Source organism: Astyanax mexicanus, chromosome 17 (genome assembly GCF_023375975.1).
Source record: "Astyanax mexicanus isolate ESR-SI-001 chromosome 17, AstMex3_surface, whole genome shotgun sequence".
In the NCBI taxonomy this organism is placed as follows: Eukaryota; Metazoa; Chordata; class Actinopteri; order Characiformes; family Acestrorhamphidae; genus Astyanax; species Astyanax mexicanus.
In genome coordinates, this window is record NC_064424.1 from 21,286,952 (window position 1) to 21,314,946 (window position 27,995).

Below are 27,995 nucleotides of genomic sequence, written 5' to 3' on the forward strand. Positions count from 1 at the left end.
TGATTCAGAAGCTGAAGTGGTCTCTTCATTTTTTCCAGAGCTGTATGTGTAGACATGTGTGTGTATTGCACTAAGGGGTAGAATGAGGTATCATGATGAAACTGGCTCTCATCAGGACCGCACCAGGAAAGCAAGACCAAGGGTTACCTCTGTTGCACAGGTTACCAGCCTCAATAACTGCAAGATAACCACACATAATTAAGAGCACCTAAATGCCTAATAGACGGTGATGAATCCCACATTTGCAGGACTATTTGAGCTGCATGCAATGGAGTATGCAGTCTACATTTTTAATCATGTATTAAAACTTATTTCTGGATAGCATTGCAATCCCGCACCTCCTACTAGTTAACTCTAGTTTTCTTAATTATGAACATATATATAGCATACAGACTTGCATGTGGATATATAGTACTAGGTTAGTTGGACTTCATGCTAACATGATTCCTCCAAACCGGGTCCAAAAACTCTACAAAAATAACCTCTTCACATACAGCTCTTAAAAAAATAAGAAACCACTTCAGTTTCTGAATTAATTTCTCTGATTTTGCTATTTATAGGTAAATGTTTGAGCGAAATGAACATTTTTGTTTTGTTCTATAAACTACAGACAACATTTCCCCCAAATTCCAAATAAAAATATCATCATTTTGAGCATTTATTTGCAGAAAATGAGAAATGGATGAAATAAAAAAAATGTGGAGAGCTTTCAGACCTCAAATAATGCAAAGAAAACAAGTTCATATTCATAAAAATGTAAGAGTTCAGAAAGCAATATTTGGTGGAATAACCCTGGTTTTTAATCACAGTTTTCATGCATCTTGGCAGGTTCTCCTCCACCAGTCTTACACACTGCTTTTGGATTTGAACTTTATGCCTTTACTCCTGGTGCAAAAATTCAAACAGTTCAGTTTGTTTTGATGGCTTGTGATCATCCATCCTCTTGGTTATATTACAGAGGTTTTCAATTGGTCTCTTTTTCTTTTTAGAGCTGTATGTGTTTCATATTCGTGTGCTTTACTCCTGGTGTGCAGCAGTAGTTAAGAATCACTCGATGCATGGATCATGTCCTGGAGGTTCTTTACCCAGCCACGGAGCGGAAAACACTCGATTTGCCTGATTACCTCTCCAGGCAAGGAGGCAAGCTAATTAACAGAATCAGGTGGAGTAGTGCTTGGTCAACACAAAACCTGTGGACCATTAAGTTCAAGCACTGTGTACAGAACAGAGCTGTGGTACACTGTAGTCAATTTCGTTTAGGGGTTGAGAGCAGAAAGTCAACTACAGGGAATAAATGGAACATGAGGAATGTTGTCTTAGTAGTCACTGGGATGAGTAAAGTGTGTTCAGCCATTTCTAACAAGTCTTTTGAGTTCAATCATAGGCTTTTCTTGGTAATGAAAAAAATTAAAAATCAGTGAATATAAAAATAAATGTAATGTTCTTTGGTACCTTACATCCTGTCAACAGTCTATTTTCACACCTTGCACCCACACACTTTAAATAACAATAGAGTTTAGAAATAAATAAATCTACACTAATGGGCGTGGTGGTCTGGAAAAGGGGTCTGTTCAAGCAAAATAAAATATCATTGCTGTTCCCATAAATTACCAACTTCACAGGTCAGTTTCCTCAGCTGAGATGCGCAAAAAGCACTGCGCTGTTAAGATACGGAAGTGCCAAAGTCATAGAGCACCTGGCTCTTAAAGGAAATGACAACTGGCACACTAATCAGCTTACTATCAACCCATTATTGAGGTAAAGTGGGTGTGGTAAAACAGTAAAAACAGTAAAATGTGCACAGCTCTGGACCTGAAACTGAAACACTTGGTTTTAGACCACAATCATTTATTGTCCTGACGGACTGTTCTGGTGGAAACAGGAGAGTTGAGGTGCACATTGAATGGCGGACCTGTATTTTATGCCACCAAGATAGAAACATGTTATCTTTTAAGGGCGCAGGCACAAGGTGTGAAAATAGACTGTAAGCTGGGTGTACACCTTGCACAGGATGTAGGATAGGGCCAAAGTCTACGATTTGTGTAACATATCATATAATTCCACACACAAAAACAGGCTTCCATCTAATGCATGCTGTACACAGCAGTCTGACTCCACCTTTTCCAAAACAGACCGAGCGACTGGCCACTGATACGTGTTTAAAAGAGGCGACACATGAAAAAGAAAACAATTGAAAAATCTAGTATAACCACAGCAAAATCAAGAGAAATAAGATTTTATCAGGTGAAACAGCGAATGCTCGTCTATCACACAGATTGCATCCTGACTTGGGGCTCTAATCATTCAAGCAGCCGCTTTAGATTTGATTACATTTTCAATTTTAGAGCTGTTGGACATTAATAAACCGATGTGAGTGTATCTTCATTTAGCAGCAAGCAATACTGCAAGTTAGCATGTTATCAGTAACCTGAAAAATGATTACAATCTGCTCTTTCTGTGTGTTTTATGGGTATCAGGATATAGGCAGAAATGTATGAAGGCAGGGCTAATATAACCTCTGAAATGCATGCAGGGGATGAACAGTGGTATGCAAAAGTATTTATACCTCTTGAACCTTTTCACATTTTTTCATCTAACAACCACAAAGGTAAATATATTTTATTGAGATTCTAAGTGAAAGACCAACACAAAGCAGCCCATAATTGTGAAGTGGAACGAAAATGATACATGGCTTTTAAAGTTTTAATCAAATAAAAATCTGAAAAATGTGATGTGCAAAAGTAATCATCCCCCTTTACTCTAAACCCCTAAATAATAGTCATAGTGCAATGAATTGCCTTCAAAAGTCACTGAATACGTTAATAGAGTCCAGCTATGTGTTATTTAGTCTCAGCATAAATATATACTATATGAAACTTTATAATATATGAACAAAATCAGAATCCACTAATAAAGTGTCTAAAATGTAAATGAAGGGAATATTTTTTCCTCATTATAAAGGTAATTAATCAATTTCCAATATTTATTCTTTTACAGTCTGACTCTGAGTTTTTGGCTGATTTTGTCTTTAGTATGAAATGTGGTTGCGTAAAAGAAATGTTATGAGAAGTGAAGAAAATTTTTTGAAGTGAAGAAAAAATTAGTTTCTTTGATTTTACCTCAAGAGGAAGATGGATGATCACAAGTCATCAAACCAAGTACTGCTTGAATTTTTGCACCAGGAGTAAAGGCATAAAGTTAGCCAAAATCAGTGTGTAAGACTGGTGGAGGAGAACATGCCAAGATGCATGAAAACTGTGATTAAAAAATGAGTTATTCCAGTAAATATTGATTTCTGAACTCAAGAACTTTGCATTATTTGAGGTCTGAAAGCTCTGCATCTTTTTTGTTATTTCAGCTATTTCTCATTTTCTGCAAATAAATGCTCTAAATGAGAAACGGGAGACATGTTGTCGATCGTTTATAAAATAAAACAACAATGTTCATTTTACTTAAACATATACCTATAAATAGCAAAATCAGAGAAACTGATTTAAAAACTGAAGGTCTCTATATATATATACTTTTGATTATTTTAAATCTTGACTAAATTTGTTTTTGTACGTTAGAATATTTCCACTTTATACTACAGTTAATTTTCATGTCAAACACTTGACACAACCAATTCAAAGTGCATCTGTTTGGGCAGTGAAGCATAGCCTGAGAGACTGACTGAAGAAGCAGCAGGGTTTCTATCTACCTTACACAAATTGATTTTCCAATTACAGGATTTTACGGGGCGTTTGGCAACCCTAGTGAATCGGTGACCCTGTTTACTCTTGGTTGCTTTATGCATTTTAAGTATGAGGACTGTATCTGGATTAAGCCAAATCACATCAAGAGTGTCCATTCACAAATGTAAATGCACCCAGGACCCATTTAAAACAGTTCAGGAGGCAGGATGGCAGTAAGAATTCTAATGCAACTAGTGAATTTTCAGACTTCTGAAGTACACGGCTTTTAGTTATCCTGTTGACAACTATATTCTTCCACCTGAGCTGTGGATCTCTGCAGCTCCTCCAGAGTGACCATGGGCCCCTTGGTTGCTTCTCCAATCAGTGCTCTCCTTGCTCAATTGGTTAGGTTTGCAGTTGTCGAATACTTTATTTATGGATGATGGATTGAACAGTGTTCCTTGGGATGCTCAAAGCTTGGGATATTTTGGATTTTTACAATCTAATTCTCTTTTGAACTTCTCCACAACTTTATCTCCGACCTGTCTGGTGATTTCTTTGATCTTCATGAGGCTGTTTTCACACTAGTGTTCTCTAACAAACCACCAAGGCCTACGAAGAACAGGTGTTTTATATTTATACTGAGACTAAATTACACACAGCTGGACTCTATTACCTAATTAAATGACTTCTGAAGGCAACTGATTGCACTGGATTTTATTTAGGGGTTTCAGAGTAAAGGGCTATGAATAATTTTGCACATCACACTTTTCAAATTTTTATTATTTGATTTAAATGTTGAAAATCATGTAGATTTTTTGTTCTACTTCACAATTATGTGCTTATTATCACTTAAAAATGATGAGTTTCTTTGATTTTACCCAATTGAAAACCTCTGGAATATAATCAAGAGGAAGATGAATGATTAAAAGCCATCAAACCAAGCTGAACTGCTTAAAATCTTGCACCAGGAGTGCAAAAATAAAGTTATCCAAAAGCAGTGTGTAAGACTGGTGGAGGAGAACACGCCAAGATGCTAGAAAACTGTAATTAAAAAACAGGGTTATTCCACCAAATATTGATTTCAGAAAAATATTGTCCGTGGTTCATTTTCAATTTCCATTTTACTCAAACATATAGATATAAATAACAAAATCAAAGACACAGATTCAGAAACTGAAGTAGTCTTTTAATTTTTTCCAGAGCTTTGTGGTTATGATTTGACGAAATGTAAAAAAAAAAAAAAATTGAAAGCACTGTATAGCCCATGTTAATTCTTGATCTTTGTCTAGTTAGTCTTAGGTTGTTTTCTAGGCTTAAGTTTTATTTGTTTCTTTGTTCTTTGTTGAGTCCTGATAAAATCTTGCCTCCACAGTTGAGTCATTACGCTATCTGCAGTGTACAACCCAGATTTGGCCTTTCCATACGTAAGAACAGCATAGCATGGAACCCATAGACAAAACTGTGTGGTTCCCAATTGGGTTACCATACAGGCCAACATGGGCATATTATCTGGGTAATCTTGTTGTTTATGACAGATCCAATTCAACTAGCCAAAGGTTCCTCAAAAAAAGGTCAAAGTGGCTTCTCTCACTTCCACATTTTAAATAACAACAACATAATCTTACTGAACTGAAGAAAAAACACGCAAAGTGAGGGTGATAGGATGTTTTCGATGATGAGTTTCAGCAGATTAACACCCGTTCCTCGTGTCAGCGGCGCGAGAAGCAAGTGGGAAACGACAAGGTCATTAAAAGGAGTTCCACCACCATTATGAGCTTTTAGGCTCCATCACTCCTGTAATTTAATACACTGGTGAGAGGCGGACAGCTCCCAAGATGTGGGCTCATGCATATTTATGCATTTATGATTGTCTCCCAGGTTCATTGTGAGCGGTTTCCAAACAACGACTCCGGAAAAGAGCTTCGGCGGGGGCTCGCGGTCCGACGCTCGGCTCCTTTTTTTTTTTCCTCCAAACGTTTGGAATCTGCAATTGTAATCAGCCTCTCTGCGGCTTTGGGAGAGTTTAACAGTGGTTTTAAAATGTATATGAGAGTCATTTCCTCTGAGAACGCCGGAGCGCCGCGTTGTTGCCGAGCTCGTGGCTAATTAGAATTTTAATTTGAATTCACACATTATCACCTAGCGTGATCTGCTACTGAGTGAGAACTGCACTCAAACTGAAAATTTGTCAACACGGCGTGGAAGTTACGCTTTAACACGTCGGAAATGATGTGAGAAACACTTAGGAATCCTTTCTAAGAGGCTTTGTATGCTTTTAGTGCAAAGACAAAGTTATTGGAATTTAGAGTATTTTAGTATTTGTTACCAGTAGGCAGTAGGACTAACAAATGGGCTCCATCAGGCAGGCTGAAGCCCCCAGGGCTTGAACATGCAATAGCCCTTATTGGTTGATTAAAGAATGGTGGGAATTCCATACAGAAGAAGTAATTGCATAGTTGACTGACAGAAACAAGTGTTTGCTCAGCATCTTATTTCAATGAAACATGAGGACTGGTGAAACTGTGGGGTTCTTCAGGGTTGTTTTCTGGTCCTGTGGAAATATTGCTTTTCAAGCTATACAATAAGATCCCAGCCATCGTATTAAAGGGGTGGTTATTATGGGTATAAACATGGGTGAGGTAGGTTCCAGCTGCTCATGGGTCCTTTTTTTCCCCCCTTTTACAGCATACCCAAGTGTACAGCCCAGTTGGTGCCATTAATGTCCATGGTCCCATCATTGAACTTGTAGATAAAAGGTTATGGTTACAAATTGGGCTAAACATATAAAGTTGCTCTCCAATGAAAAAAACAGTTTGTTTTTTTTCTTCTTTTTTAATTCTCTTGATAAATGTGTCAATAGAAGTTATTAAATTCATCCATGACCAAAAACAAACAAACAAACAAAAAAACTCTTTACATTGACTTCCTTTGAAAGGTACAAAAGATTTAATCTCAAACACTAATTCATAATTATTAGATACAAGACAGGAATGCCCACTGGACAAGGTGCCAACCTACCTTGAGGAAATATACAGTGACACAGGAAGAACAAACCAACCTTCTCACAGGTAAAGACCAGAGAGAAAATTGAGCCCACAACCTCTGGAATTAAAACTGTCTGGAATATATGCTGTGAATCACCATTAAAGGATACAATGTACACATGCATTTCTGGACAAGCTGAGAGATAGAAAATTACTACTAAAAATTAAAACAAATATGTGGACTGAGACGGAGTAATAAAGTAATATATTTTTTTGGATTTTAGAGTAATAATATGACTAGCGTTTAGCATTGGTAAATAGTTTTTGCGAGCGAACATACTTTAGAATTCAGTGGAGCATCAAGATGATACTGTGTCGTGCCTGACTTTAAACAGACAGAGAGAACACAAGAGACACACTGCTGGGATTGAAAAACAAAGCAGTAATATTTATTGAAATCAATAAACAAAACCAAAAAATAAACACGGGAACAAAAACACCACACTATAGTTGAGCAAAACTGGAAACCAATATAAAAACCTGACAAATTAAATTGGACTGGGCCAAAAGAAACAGACTAAGAAAACCGGCAATAAGAGCCAATGAAACAAAACAATGAAACCAGGAAGTAGCACTACAGTAGTAGGAAAAACAAAGGGAACACTAGACTAAAAAAATAGTAAACAGAAAACTGTTAAACAAAGCTTAAGAAAAAAAATACCTAAACTAAGAAATTAAACTAGGCAAACAAAACAAGACATTAAACATGGATACTTAGGCAGGGAGGAGTCCAGGGAAACACCAGGAGCTATGGAAGACAGGCTTGGGATTAAAAAATCATTTGTAGTGCGAGGAAACACGAGGAAACACGCAATTTCAATTCTCTGTATGTCCTGTACATATGCAGTATTGACAATAAAACTACTTGACGAGGAAACACGAGGGCTACCAATTCTCGCCAACCAGGTGAGAGGAGCAGTGTGCTTATAAGCCACTCTCCCCAGGTGAAGCTTATCTCTAATCAGGGCTGGGTGGCTGCGCTCGTGTGTGTGTGTGTGTGTGTGTGTGTGTGTGTGTGTGTGTGTTTGTGTGTGTGCTCTGATTAGGGGAAGTCCTTATTTGGGCATAGAAAGCCTCTCAGTGTATGCTGGGCTTGGCTTGGCTGGACGGGCCTGACTACTATGGAGTGAATTTTGTGCCAAAAGTTTAACACAAAAAAAAAATTATAATCTGCAATCAAAAGGAAAAATTATATGTTGCAAATTCAAAATACTATTTGAAAATGTTATTTGAAAATTATTTCAGTTTGGATTTTGTCAGTCTTTGCTTTTATTTGTGTGTTTTTGTGAATTTTCTGTGGATTTTTTATTTTATTTTTCTGCTAAAGACTTTTGCTCCTGGAATCTCTCTCCTTTGCTTCTGCTTCTGCTTCTATTTTTTGCTATTTTTTTTTAAACACAGTTTTCACGTGTGGGCGGGGCTTAGAAGAAGGTGTTCCCCTTGAATCTCCATTGGTCAGCTGGTTTTGGACTGACTGCTTTGCTGGTACCCTGAATCCTCGTCTGAGACTGACCACACCCACCCCGCCAGTTTCAAGCTTCCTTCCAAACACAAGCAAGCGGGGACGCCTTCTTCTAAGCCCCGCCCACCCGTGAAAACTGTGCCAAAAAAGCTCAGAAGCAAAAAACTGAAGCAAAAGATAATAAAGTAACCAAGTATATTTAAAATATATATTTGCTATATTTTTTTTTCTCTTTTAAATTTGCAACATACAATTTTTCCTTCCTTCCTGACTCTTAACATGTTGATTGCTTTGTTTTAATTTTTTTGTGTAAAACTATTGGCACAAATTTCACTCCATACCTGACATACTGAAGCTTTTATTTTCACAAAAAGTCATTACATTACATTACATTTGGCAGACACTTTTGTCCAAAGCGACTTACAATAGTGAAGTACAAAAGTAATAGAAGTTAAAGGTAAAAACATCTTTAGATAGGGCTTAAAGCAGGTCGAAGGGAAGTAATGGGATAGAGAAGTGAAGGAGGGGAAGAAGGAAATGAGGTTAGAAGTAGTTAGAGTTTGTTAGAGGTGTTAAGAGAGTAAGTGCTCTTTGAAGAGCTCTGTCTTCAGGAGTTTCATAAAGATAGTGAGAGATTCTCCTGATCTGGTAGTGGAAGGTAGTTTGTTCCACCATTGGGGAACTCTGTATGAGAACAGTCTGGATTGCTTTGTGTATTGTGTTTGGTAAAGCGAGGCGACGTTCATTGGAGGAGCGCGAGGTAGCAGGCGGGAGGTAGCGTAAGCCTTCAGGAGTAATCAGTGCAGGTAGGAAGGAGCTGTTGTGTCATCACCTTGTAGGAGATTGTAAGAGCTTTGAATTTGATATGAGCATCAACTGGTAGCCAATGGAGCTCAATGAGCAGCGGGGTTACATGAGCCCGTTTTGGCTGGTTGAAGACCAGACATGCTGCTGCGTTCTGGATCGTCTGGAGTGGTTTTACTACACAGGCCGGGAGGCCAGTTAGCAGGGCATTGCAGTAGTCGAGGCGTGAGATGACGACTGCTTGTACCAGGAGTTGGGTGGCCTGTTGCGTCAGAAACGGTCTGATTTTTCTGATGTTATAAAGCGTGAAGCGGCAGGATCGAGCAACTGAGGCCACATGGTGCGTGAAGGAGAGCTGGTCATCAACCATAACACCCAGGTTCCTAGCAACCTTTGTCGGTAAGAGAGATACGTACATTCTATTGCTTTTATATATTACATATTTTTGATGCAATTCAAATGAAATGCGCTTTATTTTATGCTTTTATGTAAATAGACATTGCTCTCAGTTCGGGGCAGGCCAAAGCCATATTCCACTTTAGAGCTAAAACCTGGCAACATTCCTTTAAAAAACATTCTTGTGTCTTTAATCCAATGCAATTCTCCACTGTGCCAGTTGCCTCAATGTAATACTTACTACATAATACTTACTACATTACTTACTGATGCTTTCTGTTTCTGAAGCCTACATCTGCAAACCTACTACACCTTTTAATAGATAAAACATTTAAAAAAAAAATCCACTGTGTCGAAACATTCTGTCAGTTAAAAAAAAAAAAACACACATGTTCATTCTTCACTGTGCGAGAACTGAGATGTGGAATAAAATGCTCTGAAGTTCATGTTTGCACCTCCAATTAAGACACTTTGGTTTTAACACCCCTTAATGTGTTAAATGTGTTTAATTGTGCTTGATGTTCTGTACTCCACTCAAACATTCACTGTTTTTTTGAGAGTAGTAACAGACAGATAGCAACCGGCATACCATAATATTATGAAGAAACACCCTTTAAAGCCTAAACTACTAAATAATTGTCAGAAAATGTTTTATATGAAAGATTGAAACAATTGAAGCATATACACAAATTACTTGGGTACTATTTGATAAATGCAAAATGAATTTCTCCTAGCAGTTTTTTAAATGCAAGTTCTACCTGAACATCTCCATGGGCATTGACATTTGCTACATGGAACGAACAATTTTCAAACATTTGAGAGTTCCAAATATCCCTTTTTTCAGCAATATATGGGCTTTTAATCCTGAGTGGCAGATTGTGGGCCTTGTGTGGGGAAATTACTGCTAAGGAGAGGTGTTTTTTAAACCACCTATCTCTAAGCATACCTTGCTCGGCAGGTCACAGCATTAAGTAAAGTATCTAAACAAGGCTCCAAAAACTCCAAGTTTTAACCTCCTGGGACCTGGACTTTTGTTTTGTGCATTTTTTTATTTCTCTTACCTATTTGTACAAGTTTTTTTTAGCATAAAACAATGTCCATTTATTGTAACATTTAAAAATTATGCTTGCCAATTGTGATCAGAAGAATACAATTAGTCAAAAAACAAAATTTTAGCTTTTTACAGTGAGAAAATAACTAGTCTTACACATAAAATTCAGTGCGATTTTTTTTTACCAGTCTAGACTGGCTCTCTAGAATTGTTTATCTTCCTGGACTGGCTGTAGAAACCTTTGGCTGGGATTCCCACCAACTTGTTTTCAATTAATTAAGTTTAATGTTATCCCGTGACCATTAATTAGATGTTACCCTCAGTGACTTCATATGAAGCCAAAGGTTCAACTGGCTCTCCGAATTTAACCAATGAGGTGTGGAGCTACTTTGAGTCTGTATAACGATGTAAAAAAAGCGATGTATCTGCAGCGGCAAGAATAGACCCCGTATCACCCAATCTAAATGGTGTTTGGACAAACAGAATAAAATAGCTGGATCTCTGAAAGCTGCAGGAAAATGGAGGTGGGCTATTTAACTACACCAAAAGTCAATTTTACACTGAAGTTTTCCTTTAAAGACATGCATAAGATGCTATGCTTTACTTTATTTTGTGTAGCTCATTAAATATCGTCCATTACAGTCCAAATGTTTAAAATCATTTAAAATTGCTAAAACATTTTTTAAATGATGGTTGTACATGAAGCCAGGCTTAAATTATATAAAATAATAAAACTATCACCTTAATTAGAAACAGAAGAAGTAACTTCTCTCACTGCTCTAAGTTTGGTTTAAACTATGGTTCCACTTGTCAAAAGTCTTTGGGTCAGTCCAAGTCATTACACTGGGGCTCCACTGACCTACTTCTGGAGCCAGCTCCCGAGTGGAGGCTGTGAAAAATAGAGCCGGGGAAAAGGACAAGGAGCACAGCACCTGAAATTTCAGCTGAGCTTGCTTCCAAACGCTGTCGAAATTCTTTAATTTCTCAAAATGCATTAGACACCCCAGGCACCTCGCTGGGGAACAGCTGGCAGCGGGTAGGAGTCAGAAAGTCACAAAGTCAAATCTAGGTTTTTATGAGTAATGCTGGTGCAGACTGGGAAATGCATAGTGGGAAGATGCATAGAGGTGTTTTGTATAGGTGAATTCTCCTGGGTCCATTGCTGAATTAATCAATTAGGCATGCTTAGGCTACAGAACTGCTCTGGCTATTGTTGCTGTATATGGTATACGATTATTAACACCTGAAATTCATGAAGTCTGAGGTTCATGCGTTTGTTACATTGTGTACATTTGGTTTGTTTCATTATTTCTGGTGTTGTTTTGCAATTTTGTGAATTTGCACAAAAGCAGGATTTCTCAACCTTTTGCAACAAATGGGTTCCTAAGCCCACCACAAAATTTTCTACGGCCCCCTGGAATGAATGCAAAAAATACAAAAAGCGATAATTATTCTTTATTAAGTGATTATTACTCTTTTTTTCCCCTTACTGAGCGTGCTTAATAGTAGGGGTGTGACGAGACAATACATATCATGAGATTAAAAAAGAATAAAAAAGAAAATTAAAAATAATTATTTTCTAGGTCTTATATAGTGCAAACAATAAGTGCAAACCACAACCAGTCATACTAAGATAATGGTTTGTGTTTCTTTGTCCTAAATTTCTTGTAATTTAACTATGCATAACCATAACCAGTCATATTGTCAGGAAATACCCAGGCAGGGTGGCGAGGAAAGCGGACACAAGTGCAGGTAGGGTGAAAATAAATAATAATTTAATAAATAAATAACAAGAAAACAAGGAACAAGTAACATGAAACAAAGATACACAAATAACCAATAACAAACTAAAGAACATAAACTAAACCAACTAGAGACAATAATGAGAAAATAAACAGGGAATATATATGCAAGAAGATAAACGTGAAACAAGGGACTAAGGCTAAGAAAACAAGGTAAACACTGAGCGAAGCAATTAAACACAGAGAGAGACAAAACGACATGGGAAGGTGCAAAGACCGACGGAGACAAAGTGGTAGAGGAGGGCTATTTAAAGAAACAGGAAACACACTATAATTAGAAACACCTGGGGAAGGGGCGGAGCTACAAATGAGACACAGATGGAAAAGTACTGAGACGGGAGACACAGGGGAGCACAGGTCACGTGGGGAAGACACACAGAGACACGAGACGAGGCCAAGACGTGACACATATTAAGACTATGGGTTGTGTTTTTTCTCCTAAATCTCTTGTAATTTAACTATGCATAACCATAACCAGTCATATTAAGACTATGCTTGAAGTGCAAACAGAGACAGAACATTTTTTAAGTACAGTACAGAGCTAAGGGATTAGTACACCTGCCTATGAAACAGTCACGTGTACGATTTACTTACAGTATTCACATATGGTTTGTGTCTTGTTGGTCACTCTGTTACTATTTATTGTTTCCACTGGAGCCAAATGCAGCCAGACATACAACTTAAAAGTAGCAGAAGCGTCTTCTATGCAAATGCCCGAATTTTCCTCTTCTGCTGAGAGCTGCTCTCACTGCTCAGCCACCACACTCGCTGCTATCGCTACTGTGTTGCCAGATCTCTCTTAAAAAGTCCACGCTAAACTGTTTTTTGTCCTGTGAGAAAGGTTTAAGCTTGACGAGAAATATTGTGACGGTTTAATCTTGCGTCACACCCCTTCTTAAAAGGATTAATAACACAACTGGCATGTTAATCTACTAACTATCTATGCCTGTGACTGTACTACGCCAAACCAATCATCTAGCTCAACTTAAACATGTTTTATTTTGCATATAAATTAACTTATCATCTTATTAATTACCTCATCATAAATGACATTTGCTGAACTAAATAGAAAAAAAAAATACATTTTTGCCTTTGTCGCTACAATGTCACTTGTGTCGATGTTTTGAGATTTAATCTCAAAACGTTGAGGATTGTTACTTTCAATGTTTCCATAATGTTAGCACTCATCTAGCTGGGAATGTTTTGTGAGAAAAGTTCTGATAACATTGTGATGCGAACCATTATTATATCAGACGTTTTATTATATCAGAACATTCACAGGACATCATTTCTGTATCGTTACAGGCTAATCTTCCTGGAACCTTTTCACAACATTTCTAAACGTTCTTTTTATGTTTTCCGTTAGCTGAAATCACATCTTCATCACCTGATGAGTTTGGTTTCTTTATGTTTGACATTGATTGGTTTGTAGCAGGGCATGTCTGACCATGGTGGGTGGTCAATTCAGCAGATCACCTTTCCTGGAATTTTTTTTTCACAGATTTATTTGATTTCCAGATAACTGCTAATAGTATGGCATAATAACCAGCAGCACCTGGTTCAAGTACATAAGTCAAGACTAGTTTCAGTTTGCTGAATGAATGTGCTCATCATTGCGTCAGACAATCTTACAATCTTATCAAAATAATCCAGCAAACTGAACCATGCACCTCAAACGGACCAAGACCACCTCTTTTGCTTGGACCAAATTTTGTCCCTCTGGTCAGGACATGGAATAGGGCAATTTTACATCTTGAATTTGGATTCGGATCAAACAAGATAAATGTAAAATCACTCTTTTCACGCATTTTCACACCTGTGCTTTTTAATCTAGCTTGTTTTTTCACCCTTTGTGTGAAAATTGTTTGGCTAGGTGTGAATGCATAGTAACTTGTTAGAAGTTTTGACTAAGCTTTATACAGTGGCGTGAAAAACTATTCGTTACCAAACAGATTTTGTTTGTTTTTGCTTTTTTGACATACTGATATTTTTCTGATTATCAAACAAACTTTAATATAAGACAAAGATAACCTGAGTAAATAAAAAACAAAAACTTTTTAAATGATCATTTTATTTATTAAAGGAAAAATAACTATCAAAACCAATCTAGCCTTTTATAAAAAAAAAGTTTTTGCCCCTAAAACCCAATTATCAGCAACAACTGCAATCAAGCTTTACCGATAACTGGCCATAAGTCTTTTACATCTCTGTAGAAGAATTTTGTTTCACTCTTCTTTACAGAATTGTTTTAATTCAGACACATTGGAAGGTTTTCCAGCATGAACTATATGCACTATATATTCCTAACAATCAAAGTTTTCCTGATTTCCCAGGAGCCAATCAACGCTCTAAATAAAGATGCTGGAGATGTGATGGAAAACACCATACATTTCCTGAGAGAACGCGAACGGAGAAAAGGAAATTTGTAAATGGGAATGTCACCTTAGAAATACGCTGTGTGGGAACATTTTGGCTTCAGCGTTGAGTATGACGAGCAAGGCAAAAGACCGCCAGAAAACATAATATCGGCATATAATATTATTACAATATTTGTGGTCTGAGATAATGTTTATATAAACATTTTACATTACCATACACGATACGGCACTTGCCTGTTTTTGACAGAGGGAAGAATAAGTGCTCTTTTTGCTCTAATGATAATATTTTTTATAAAAATTTGATAATATTTCTTTTTATTTGAGTTAATCTGTGCCCTTTTTTACATTTAATGTTGTCTCTGCTAGTTTGAAAGGTAGCATCTTGTTGATTTGAAATAGAAAGGACAAATAACCTACTGCATGTTAGAGCTAAAATAATATTGATATATCTGAAACAGAAATGTTAAGATGACCCCAAGACTGTGATACAAACCAAACCAAATCTGTGTGTCTGTCTATCCATCTATTCATCCATCCATCCATCCATCCATCCATCCATCCATCCATCTATCCATTTATTTCACTTTAAACCCAACATATTAAACACAACTCTGAATAGAAAGAAACCCCTAATTTAATAATCTGAATAAGTAGAACTAAATGCACATTATCACCCTCTCTCAGTATTTCAAAACACACACTATCCTTTCATCACCCCATCAGCCATATAACAGCCATTTGATATCAGTGATAAGGGGGTGGGGGTTATCCAGCTGGCCCGCTCCGCGCCATGATGCGCAGGAGGTACTCATTTTTAACAGCCGGAGTGCAATCAGCAAGCCTGAGATGGAGGAAATGCCAATTAACAACCTACAGGGCAGCGCTCCAATTCACACCGCGAGGCAGGCCTATTTGGAGACGTGATTACCGTACTGGAGAGAGCAGCAGATTGAAAATGGATAGGAAGCTTGGTAGTTGGTAGTAAGTCTGACGCTTGAGCGGCGTCAGTGATGAAAGGAAAACAATAAAAGGAGTTCTGCAGTAAAAACAGTCAGAGATAAACACAACGTGCCAGTAATGGCCAGAGGACAGTGGGAATGGCCACGCTTTAACTACAGAAGGGAGGTTCAAAGCATGTCCCACCTCCACCTCCAGGCCTGCCCTACGCAAGTCGTGCGAATTGCCGCATGATGAGCCGCATATTTAACGCTCTCTGTGGAGCAAGCTGCAAGGCACTTGATATTGCAGCACTACCAGAAGTTCAATTGGATTCAATTTATTGAACTTATTTGTGTGGGCCTTCTTCCAACAGACACGGCCCCAGAGCAACTTTACAGCAATGTAGGACCAGACCCGTAATGAGCAAGTCAAGTGCATGAGGAAAAAAAAAATCAGGGAACAGAGATTCAAAGGAGGAATCCATTCCCCTGTAGGTCATACTAGAGGTAATGCTACAGTACAAGTAGCCTAATTCTGCAAATGAGGTTAATAGGGCTACTGTATTTTTCGAATTATAAGGCGCACTAAACTCAATAAACGTCTATTTTCGGGTCTATTTTCATACATAAGGCGCAGCTCATTATGTAACACTAGTAAGGGACAGGTGTGTCGCCAGTTTTCCACTAATGCCACCCTACAGCATAACACTGAGGAACCCAGAATGTTCCAGTAAGCAAGAGCCATACTTGCTAGCGGCTTGTCCCACATTAGGGCTGCACGATATATATCGTTTAAGCATCCAAATCGAGATTTTAAGTGCACTTTATAGTGCGAAACTGTACGAAGTCAGTGGCCATGTTTAGATGTAGCCCAAGCTCAATCAGAATAAAACACATCCATATATAAATCAGATACTATGGGTATTTATGGGTTTAAATAGCAACAGAGCATCTAAATACATCTATGTCGATAATGGCATAGTGGTCTGGAAGTAACTTGAGTTCATGGACATTTCTGGCGTATTGCTATCTTGGCAATTGAAAACTCAGGTGCACACTGACTGATTTGAACCCTGACACCACTCAACTGTCAGTTGTTCATTGCTATCTTGGAAAGCAGGTGTGCCATGCTCACACAGAGACATGCAGTAGTGCATTGATCAACTTTTACATCAAGAATGAACAGAATGCAAAATAAAACAACATTGCTGTTTCAGTTAAATTGGATGAGAGACTGGCTGTAGAAACTTTTGCCTGGGATTCCTGTCGTCTTGTTTGCAATCGATTGAGAGTAATGTTGTCATGTGACCACTAGATGATAAAGACAGTGTCTCCATATGAGGCCAAAGGGTCAACGTTTTAAAAAATTAAATTAAAAGTATCATGATGCACACGAGGACACAAGGTCTCAAGAGGATAAATGACAGTGTGGACATTACAGACTCACAAAAGGTAGGGGTCATAAATAAACTGCCTTCAGAATGTGGAAGGAAATCCCATCAGTTTCTTGGAGGAAGGATTTGTAAGACTGTGACACCAGGGTCATGGAATAGGAACACACTGAGAAGGTAAAGGAAATGAGCACAATTTATCTCCATTTCAGCTTCCACGCTTTACAAACTAATCACTGACAATTCCTCTGATCTGCCTCCCTCTTTTTCTCTACAGTCCTGAAAGCCTGTGGAAAAAAATGATTTATTCATGTTTCATTTGCTTACTTGTTTCATTCAAAGTCACATACCAGTTACGAGGCCTCCTCAAAGCCCCGGGGAATCAAAAGAACATGTTCTGCCAGGAGTAGCGGAGAGCTGAGATTGCATTAGGGCTTGACGTGACAGCCAGTGACAGATTTTAGCTACCCCTGTAACTGACCTCATTCAAATTAGCTCCCACTGGACTAACTGAAATTACTTCTTACAGGTCTCATTCTTCACTGACTGGGAATGAAAGACTTTCAGAAAACTGATTTAAATCGATCAGTCATAACTTTACCACCACCTCCTGTCCACAGTTTCAATCTTTAAGGGTGCTTTCACACCTGAAAGTCCGGACTGTGGTCCGAACCGTGGTTCATGTGTTTGCTACATTGTATATATTTGGTCTGCTTATTTTTGTTTTCAAACTGTAGTGTGATACTCCTACATCCTTTCATCATCACTTACGAATCAAAGCGTTTTCTTTAACTTGACGGTGATTGATTTTAGAAGGACATGCGTCTGACGTTGGCGTGTTGACAATTCAGCGGGTGATTCATTCGGAGGAAAGCCTTTCCAGGATAAAGATAAAATGAATGAACAGATTCATTTTGTCGCCATAGTAATGCTGCTATTGTGTTTTTATACCAGCAGCAGCAGCAACTTCAGGCACAGTACTCTAGGTTAGTTCAACTTCGCCAAACGAACGTGCTTGTCCTGAAGCAGCTGTATCCACAGCTCAGTTTTCCTGCTTTCTGGTTATTTTGAGAGGGTACTGACTGCAGCCTGCAGGAAGGCGGAGTTGGACGTCCAGTTCGTCCAACGGAAGAACGCCTCTGAATAGAAGTAAACAAATGTACTGAGCAGTTAGCGGACTTTAAATATAATGTGCTGCGTCGTCCGGCTTAAATACTGTGTGTACACTACAAGCTTGCGAGACTGACCAGGCGTGGCGTGAACAAAGTGGGTGGGACTGGACACGCTGGACGTCCAACTCCACCTTCCCGCAGGCTGCAGTCAGTAGTAGATGGTTATTTTTCTTCTTCTGCTGCCTTTGTTGAGGAACGGCTGCTCAGCTTCCTGTAATTGGTCCGAAAGTTCGAAGCATCCAGAAAAGTCCTTTCACACTGCAGAAGAACCGGACCATGGTTCAGAAGATCCGGACCGAGACCACCTCTATTGGTCGGACCAAAATCTGTTTTACGTTCAATGTTTTGTCTGATTCTCTGTCCTGCGATCACATTTCTGCAAAGCTGCTTTGCGACACCATCAGTTGTAAAAAGCACTATATAAATACATTTGATTTGAATTGATTTATTCTCCATAATTTCCATGGTGGTGGTGTATATGGTGTTGGTGTGTGTTGTGCTGGATCATGCAATGGATCAAGCTTTATGTTTAAAACCTCCAGCAGCACTGCTGTGTCACAACACACACCAACTGCTCTATAAGCCATTAGTGGAGCTGCTATACACCTGAATATATAAAACCTATGTGGATGTATGAAAGACTTTTTAAAATTAATTTAAAAGCCGTTTGACCAGTGGTAGGATGGTCCCCCCTTTAATGTGAGTCTTGGTCCTCCCAAGGTTTCTTCCTCCTCCTGCAGCTCTGAGGGAGTTTTTCCTTGCCTCCGCGCTCACTGGGGGTTCTGTATTATGTATATTCTATGTTTAATGTTTTGCCTGATTCTTTGTCCTGTAATCATGTTTCTGTAAAGCTGCTTTGTGCCAACACCAGTTGTAAAAAGCGCTATACAAATAAATTTGATTAGATTTGATTTGATCCACTGACCCAGTACTCAAATAATACAAGCACAATAATACCTTTAATCTACACTACAGATACTGTAGATAGTAGATAGTAACATTCAAAACGGAAAAATACAGCTCTGAAAAAAATAAGAGACCTCTTAAAAATTACGAGTTTCTTTGATTTTAGCAAATTGAAAACCTCTGGAATATAATCAAGAGGAGGATGGATGATCACAAGCCATCAAACCAAACTGAACTGCTTAATTTTTTGCAGCAGGAGTAAAGGCATAAAGTTTTAAAGTTATCCAAAAGCAGTGTGTAAGACTGGTGGAGGAGAACATGCCAAGATGCATGAAAGCTGTGATTAAAAAACATGGTTATTCCACCAAATATTGATTTCTGAACTCTTAAAACTTTATGAATATTTTTATTCTTTTATTTGCATTATTTGAGGTCTGACAGCTCTGCATCTTTTTTGTTTTTGCAGCCATTTCTCCTTTACTGCAAAAAACATGCTCTAAATGCCAATATTTTTATTTGGAATTTGGGGAAAAATGTTTTCTGTAGTTTATAGAATAAAACAGTCATTTTCATTTTACTCAAACATTCACCTATAAATAGCAAAATCAGAGAAACTGTATATTGTGTGTTTGCTCATCTTCTTAATATGCATGGATGACTAAGACGCGTTGACCTGTGGGTCATTTCCTATTTATGTCCCATTAAACCAGTCATAGATGTCGTAGACCAGTTCAAAACCACTAGTGCAGCATTAATATGGGGCACTGTACAGGCAGGTCCAAATTAACGACACTAGATTAACAATGATCGCTTTTATCCACCCCTGAAGGACACACATGCATTTTACGCATGCATCATTTCCTGCATGAATGTGCTTGGACATGGCTTGGAACAGTTCTTCGGTCGCAGTGCCATTACAGGGAGATATTGGTACTCAGAGAATGCCCCTTAGCTAGTGACACAGCAGGGTCAACAAGGGAACTAGCTGGAAAAAACAAAAACAAAAAAAAAAAACAAATGAATCACTAAAGCCATGTTTCTGTCCAGCCCATGTTTATAACTTTTTTTACATGTTTATAGTTAGATGATATGGAAATAAGATCTGAAAATATCTAAAAAGAGACATGTGACCTATGAGCTATGTTTAATGCAGCAAATATCCTAAAGCTTGATTACTCTGCCTACTTTTTTTTGTTGCTGCTCAGTGCGTCACGTCTTATCTGCTCTAGTTATGTGATGTAATATCGCCACAAACAAACGAATGACTAATGGCTGGCTGGGGGAAGGGCTGCAGTCGAGTCTGGCGTTCATTATTCTTCAGATAATTTAGCTTGAGCCACTTGCATCAATCTTACACGGCCGTAACCTTTCCGCGTGGCGTCTTCTGAGTGGGTTTATTGTTCAGGAGCGTGCCTGTGCCTGGCCTTAAGCCACTGTCATAATGCTGTCTAAATCACTTTCATAAAAAAAAGAAACAAGAAACGAAAAAGAAACAGGACATTCTGAGGCCTACAGTTTCCTACAATGCCAACGCCATAAACATATTTCATCCCCCTGACAAGGCCTTCCCCGTGGGTTCCCATTAAACCAGCCATTGCCCTCTTTCTTTAAGTGTTTATGCCTGGCCATGATGATAATTACATTGACTTATTGATGCCACAGGGCCCTTACTGTGCCAACCTGAGAGAAACACTAGAACATCTGGAGGTCTTTATGAGCGAAACCAATCAATATCACCAATTCTTCCACAGGTGCACACACTGACAGTTACATTAAACATAAGAGAGACTCGTGGTTATATTCTTTTAAATTCCCCAAAGTGTCTATTCAAGAGCGTTAAAAAAAAAAAACATTAACCTTCACAACAACTGAACGAGTACGTCATTCACCGTAATGCAACATAATGCTCTCTCCAAGAAGCTTAACCATTGCTTTAACCATTGCTGACAGCAGATTCTCCCTACAGTACATCATGCTCTATTATAGTAAAAGGAAGGTATTCGACTGCAACCGCTGAAGTGCATGTATTTTAAAAAGGCACATTTAAAATGTAAAAACTTAAATGTTCCCAAAAATCGACTGTTCCCCTTATAATCTGGTGCGCCTTATTAATAAATCCTACCAGTCAGGTTGTAAGGAGCAGTAAAGTCACTTTGCCAAAGTACAGCGTTATAATTAAAGGAGTTTCAGTGAAGTTTCTCCAGCACCAAGGCTGAAGCAGTATTAGCATTAGCAACTAACCGTGCTAAGCGCTAGCTCTTTCATCGTTTAGAGGTGAGTATATCAGACTGCAGTCTTTGTGTTTACTGTGTTAAAACAAGCTACATGGGACGAATCGCTAGCTAAGAGCATCCTGGATTCCTCAGTGTATTGCTGTCAGGTGGCATTTACTACCACTAAGCACTGCTGATAACCAAGGCTAAGGGCTAAAATATTGGAAATTTTCAGCAGAGAACTCTGAGTAGATTAAAATGACTTTGGAAGATTTTTTTTTTTTTTTTTTTTAAGAATTACAGTTTTGTTTACTGTAGACCCCAACCAGTGATGGTAAAGTTACTTTGAAAAAGTAATCCGATTACTGATTACTCCTTTAAAAAGTAACTTAGTTACTTTATGGATTACTTGATTTTAAAAGTAACTAAGTTACTTTACAAGTTACTTTATTAGTTACTTTCAGCAGCTGCAGACACCACCCGCCATCCCGCCGCCTTTATTGGAAAATGCATTTGTAACAGCAACAATGTATCTCTATGAAGTTGAACTATTTCCTAAAAAAATATATATTTTTTTAATAAAAATAAAAAAATTAACTTAACATATTAAAAAAATATATATATATGGTCTTTCTTGATTTTACTAAACATAAATACTTGTTTTTATAAAAAATATATAAAATAAAGAAAGTCTTTCTTGACCTGACATATTTAACACTGTAAAACTGAACATTGAACTTGTTGTTCTCTGCAGGGCAGCAAGGAGTGGTTTTATAAAACAGAACCGTGTATATGGTCTAGACCGGTCCGGGTCCGGACCCAGACGTTGTCCAATACGGACCCATACCGGACCCAACTACTGAGAAGGATTTAATTCTGACAGTGTTCATTTAAAGCACCGGAACTTTTCTTGTCTTTACGGTATGTGCGCTCTGCGCCACAGTGAACTTCCAATCACGTGTGGTGTAAAATCTTCAAACGCTCTCCTCTGCCAATCAAATTTGTGGCAGACCGCAGCCCTGGATAGTGAATTGGGACGCGGCCGCAAAAAAAACGCCTTTATAAAGAGATAGGGAGCCCGAGAACTGGCGGAAAAACGAAAACGGAGGGGGAAAGGGTAAGGGAGCGGTGTGTGTGTGTGTGTGTGTGTGTGTGGAGGAGATGAGGTGGAGAGAGAGAGAGAGAGTAACGCACAGTGATTTAAATAAGTAACTTTAATCTGATTACTGGATTGGAAATAGTACTTAGCAACGCGTTACTCTAATCTGACCCTTTTTTTCAGTAACGAGTAATCTAACGCGTCATCACTGACCCCAACGATGAGACCTGTTCAAATTAGAAGGGAAACATGGAGACACCATTGTTTCTGACTATTATGCACCGTATGTATGAAAATACACCAGAAAATAGACCTACATTGATAGTGGGCCTTATAATCTGGTGCGCCAATTTGGATAGGAGGCTGTCATGATGAATGGTTCTTTGGAATCATTTTATAGTTTTTGATTATTTTTTTTAATAGAATACATTTTGTGTTCAACTCTGATTATAAGCTTCTTTTCCCCCTTTTTTGCTACATCCTTGTACAGCAAATAATCACACTTCACTGCTGTACATTTGCGCGTGTGTATTTATTAAAATTGTTTGTATTAAAAGTAAAACTGCACAATCAGACAATGTAGTGCAAAATAAAATATCTTTAAATATAAATGACTTTAAAGTGCTACCTGTGTTTAAAATACTGTACATATTAAAATAAGAACCATGTAAGGCATATTAACTGCAAAATGTGTTCTTTTTTAAATAGTTTGTACGTGAACAGTCACGTGAAATATAGTCTTGCCTCTTTCCGTAGCTCTCCTATTGGTTGTTGACCTCGTTCTCGTCACTATTTTCGCGAGCCGAGTCTCAATTCAATTCAGTTTTATTTATATAGCGCTTTTTACAACAAAGGTTGTCACAAAGCCGCTTTACAGAGAAAAATCAGGTCCACGCCTCTTATGAGCAGCACCACAGAGATGCCAATTATTGTGGCGACACAGTGGCAAGGAAAAACTCCCTTTAAGAGGAAGAAACCTTGAAAGGAACCAAGACTCAGTCAGAGGAACCCATCCTACTCGGGTTGACCCGCTCAGTACAAACAAATAACAAACAACAAACAAACTAACAGAACAAAACAACAGTACAGAGAATGAGCTATAGCTAATGTAAGAGTACAGAGAATTAATGTGTACTATGGCTAATGTAACAGGTACTAATTTATGAATATAAAAATGTGATGGGCTCAAGTTATAGAGCTATGGCTAATATAGAAACAGATACTGAGTGTGTTACTGTTGGGCAGTGGAGAGCCAGGCTGGGAATATCAGGAACAGAGCATTTCCATACATGTAACAGAGATAGATAGAGAAAACAGAAAGGAAAGAAAGAGGGGAAGACTTGCGATAATATTAAACACGGTTGATTTGTATTTGAGCGGCAGGACGCAAACCAGCCTGACTAAAACTTTCAGTTGTGACCACCTTACACTAAACGATCGAGATGACGCGACCGAGACTCGACTGCAGCTTGACTCTAGCCAGACTCTCGTGATTCTACGCCGTGTCTGCGACTAAGAAATGGCTTGAAAATCGTTAGGTGTAAGGCCGGCATTACATAACCAAGGGCCATGAGTCACAAAGAGATAAATCCAGTATAACCCTAGTCACAAATGATCTCAACAATCTTCTATTCAAATGCTAATTCTCATTACCTTATACAACAATAATGATCCCACTCTATAATCAGTTTAGACCGTCACCTGTGTGTGAAATTGAAACAGGAATTGATAATGTCCTTCAGAAACAGATGCTCTAGGCTTAAATACATTTGTCCTCTTCTCACCAAGTACAGAAACATTCCCGAAACTTATTCCCTTTGGGTAATACAGTTAGGTCAAGTCCCACACAAGCCATTTATCATTTTATAGTGCCGAGTTGACTCCGTGAACTCCGGCCGCCTGGGGTTTCGGCATTAGCTTTACAGATATAATTCATTTCATACTATCTCGCAACCCACTTTTTTTTTTTTTACAACTTAAAGTTTGTTAGAACAACAAATGTTCTCAAAGACACTGTGAGTAATAGTTTATATCATATATCATATATAGCTTATACACTCATAAAAACAGAAAAAAAGTGTAAACTACAATTTTTTTATTTTTATTTTTTCAAAGGAAGATAAAGATTACCAGGAACAATACATGATTAAACATTGTGACTGATATGGACAATAAAAGGTAAAACTGTCTACAAACTCCTCTCTACGGGAGAAACATAAAAAAAAAAAAAATTACCCATAGTTCAAACAGTGCCCTTTTAAACTGAGAGCTCAGTCTATTTGAAACAGCAAGATAATATTATCATTAACATTCAGTTTTAATTAATTACATTTACCTGGACAATACTTTGGGTTCAAGAAACAGCACAAATATTCATAAAACAACACACCAGTACTAAATATTAACTCAAAACAATACTATATAGCCATTTTGTTCTCTTTTAAAGACTCTTTTAAATTTTTACCCCCCTAGAAAGGTAACGAGTGGTACATTCCAATACCCAGAATGCTCAGCATGTCTATAAAGTGATGCTCAGTAGCTGTACATTTCCTTTTATTCTACTGCCAACTGATTGTGCTGTAGGAATGGCTCTTGGGGAACAGGCAAAGGAACAGTTCTGGCGAGCTCAATAAAAATGTTAAACCTTTCCCATTCTGTGGTCTGACTCTTCTTTTACCAATCTGTGTTTATAGCATGGAAAAGTTTTAAAACTTCTGTTGTAGACCATGAATATTGTGTCGACCAATGAACAGTTGAACAGGAAGGTTAATATTTTAACAACAAATTTAGGGCAATATTTCCAATGGCACTTGCGCCATTAAAATAGCAACCCGCCAAAATCAGAGTGCACCTAAGTCGTAAAGGGAAAGGCAAATGAAACGCTGATTGGTTTCTTGCGTGTTACACCCAAGCCACACCCATTATTACTTAAGAAAATTAGTACATGCCTTTTGCACATTTTAAGCCGTGCAAGGAATACTTTTCCTGTCGTTATGATGGCAAAGACACATTGACTCTCTGCCCTAAATCAAGCTGTGTGACTATTAAAGGCAGGTAGAGACTTGAGTACAGAGTTTAGGAGTGTATAAACAGGAGATGTGTTCAAAGGCACCAAATATGGCCATTTACCTGGAACAATAGTGGGTTCACAGATCAGTAACTGGATATGTAAAATCAGATTGACTCAGCCTAAAGAAACATGATCTTTGGCCTGTGAGACTGGGAACATTCTGTAAGTGTTTTATCAAGTCATTTAATGGTTCCAATAAGCCTGGCAAAGCATATATTTTGAAACTGAATTGAAATATTATCTTCTACAGTATAATATGTAAGAAGAACATACAGTATAAACTTATATTTGTGTTTTAAATCACTCCATTGTCTCTTGAAAACCTAAACATGTACAAATAAAAAATACAGGTTACTAATACAACTCTACAAACATGTCAAACAAGATGTTACCAATATTTCAAAGCATATGCTCGCTCACCGATGTGTCCCAAAATGTTTCCTGCTCAATTCCCACAATGAGTATTCTGTAGACAGCGTGAACTTTTGCCCACGGCCCCCAACAACCTCATTAGAGAGCAGACTACCAAACAGGCTTAACAAAAAGAACTCCCTTAGGTTATCTAATTGACCAGTGCCTGGATACACGGTCAGTGTAGGGTCACCTGCTTTTTTTATACATAAACGTTCCATGAGAGCAAAGTCACATCTCCAGCTCCGCTCACACAATAGCTTCTTTTACTGGACTCATGCGATATATATATTTTTCATGCCTAGATGAGCTTGAATTCTGATTTGGCGGAGCATTCACTTTCAGCTAGACCAAAGCACTCAGGGAATGCAGAGTGGAACAAAGTAAAAAAGAAAGAAAGGAGGAAAGAAAGAAAGAACATAAAGGGACTCCTGAGTGGCTCAACAATGTGATGGAGTGAGGTCCATAGCTTTAGGTCATTTTGACTCCTGTACTAATGCAGGAATTGCACTCAAATGCAGAGCAAAAATGAACGTACCAAGAGCTTTAAAAGAAGGCGGCATTTTCTGGTCTGAAGAAATTTAAGAACATGTGAGAAAACAAAGTCATTGATCATCTATCAGTCTGGAAAGGATTACAAAGTCAGAGTTTAAAGCTTTGAAACTCTAGGGGACCACAGTGAGAGCTATCATTCACAGATGGACAAAACATGGAACACTGGTGAACCTTCCCAGGAGTGACCGACCTACAGAAAGTATTCCAAAAGGGCATGGAAAACTCATCCAGGAGGTCACAAAAGAACCCAGAACAACATTCAAAAAGAACTGCAGGTCTCAGTTGCCTCAGTAAAGGTCAGTGTTAATGCAGGAAAAAAGAGACACAAAAAGAACACAAAAGCTTGTCTTACATTTACAAAAAAAAGATCTTGATGATCTTTATCAGGGCCTAAACAATTTGCTGTAATAGCTGAAATCATGAATTCTCCTCTACCAAAAAAACTAGAAGGAGAATTTTGAAAGTGTCCAAAAAATCCACAGAAAATTCACAAAAACTTAAAAATAAAAGCAAACACTGACAAAAATCATTGAAATTTAAATAATTTTCAAATAACTGCAAAGAATCCTGCAAAGGAACCAAGTATATTTAAAATATGCATTTCCTATATAATTTTTTTCTCTTTTGAATTTGCAACACACAGTTTGTCCTTTTGATTTTTAAAATTTTGACTTCGGATTTTACGTAGATTTATTACGTAAAACAGTAGGTTATTCAGCCTATATTTTTTTTAGAGGACATCTGAGAGAAAAAAACACATACATGGTTGTTCCGGACAGGAATAAAATCACAGAGAACCCACCCATAAAATAAAAGAAAAAATTACACCAGAACCCCCTGAGAAATTATTTCCATCTGGATCGGGCTTTAGTCTGTTATTACAGTGTGTTTGTTAATCTAAAAAAATGTAAGCATGATAAAAAAAGCAAAAACTGAATAAATCTGTTGTTAGGCTAAGTCTTTTTATAGCACTGTACACACTAAGAAAGTACAGATTTGTATTTAAAAGAGTACAAAGCTTGTCGCTGGAGCTGTACCTTATATTGAAGTACAAAAAAGTACCTTTCAGTGAAAGACCCATGTTTTTTGTGCCAGTAAAAATGATAAAGATTTTAAACACAATTTTTAAATAAATGTGTTTCAAGAATGAAAAAATGTGAAATTTAAATATATATTGTTTATCAGTGCAGTGATCCAGAATACTGAATGTACCTTTTGGCTGGTAAAATTGTTCAAATCTGTACTTATTGCTGTTAGGAATGACTTTTACTTCAGAGGGAACAAATCTGACCCTGTAAAGACCAACACTATACTTTTAAGGGTACATATATGAAGAGTGTACCTTTGAGTACAAAAAATTACTTATATCATACCTCTGTGTTTAGAGTGTATTGCTGTGTTGCTCAATAAATATTGATATATCCATATCAGTCTAAATATGTTTTCCTTCCTTTCTGAACAGCATTGCAATCCGACAGCGTACACTTCCTACACTTCTGGCTGCAACTATTTTTGGATGATGAGAGCTGATGATGTAGCTGTTGTGCATCTTATCGTTTTTGTATTTTTTTTTTTATATCTAAGAATCTGTAACACAGAGAGAAGAAGATTTAATCAACAGAGATG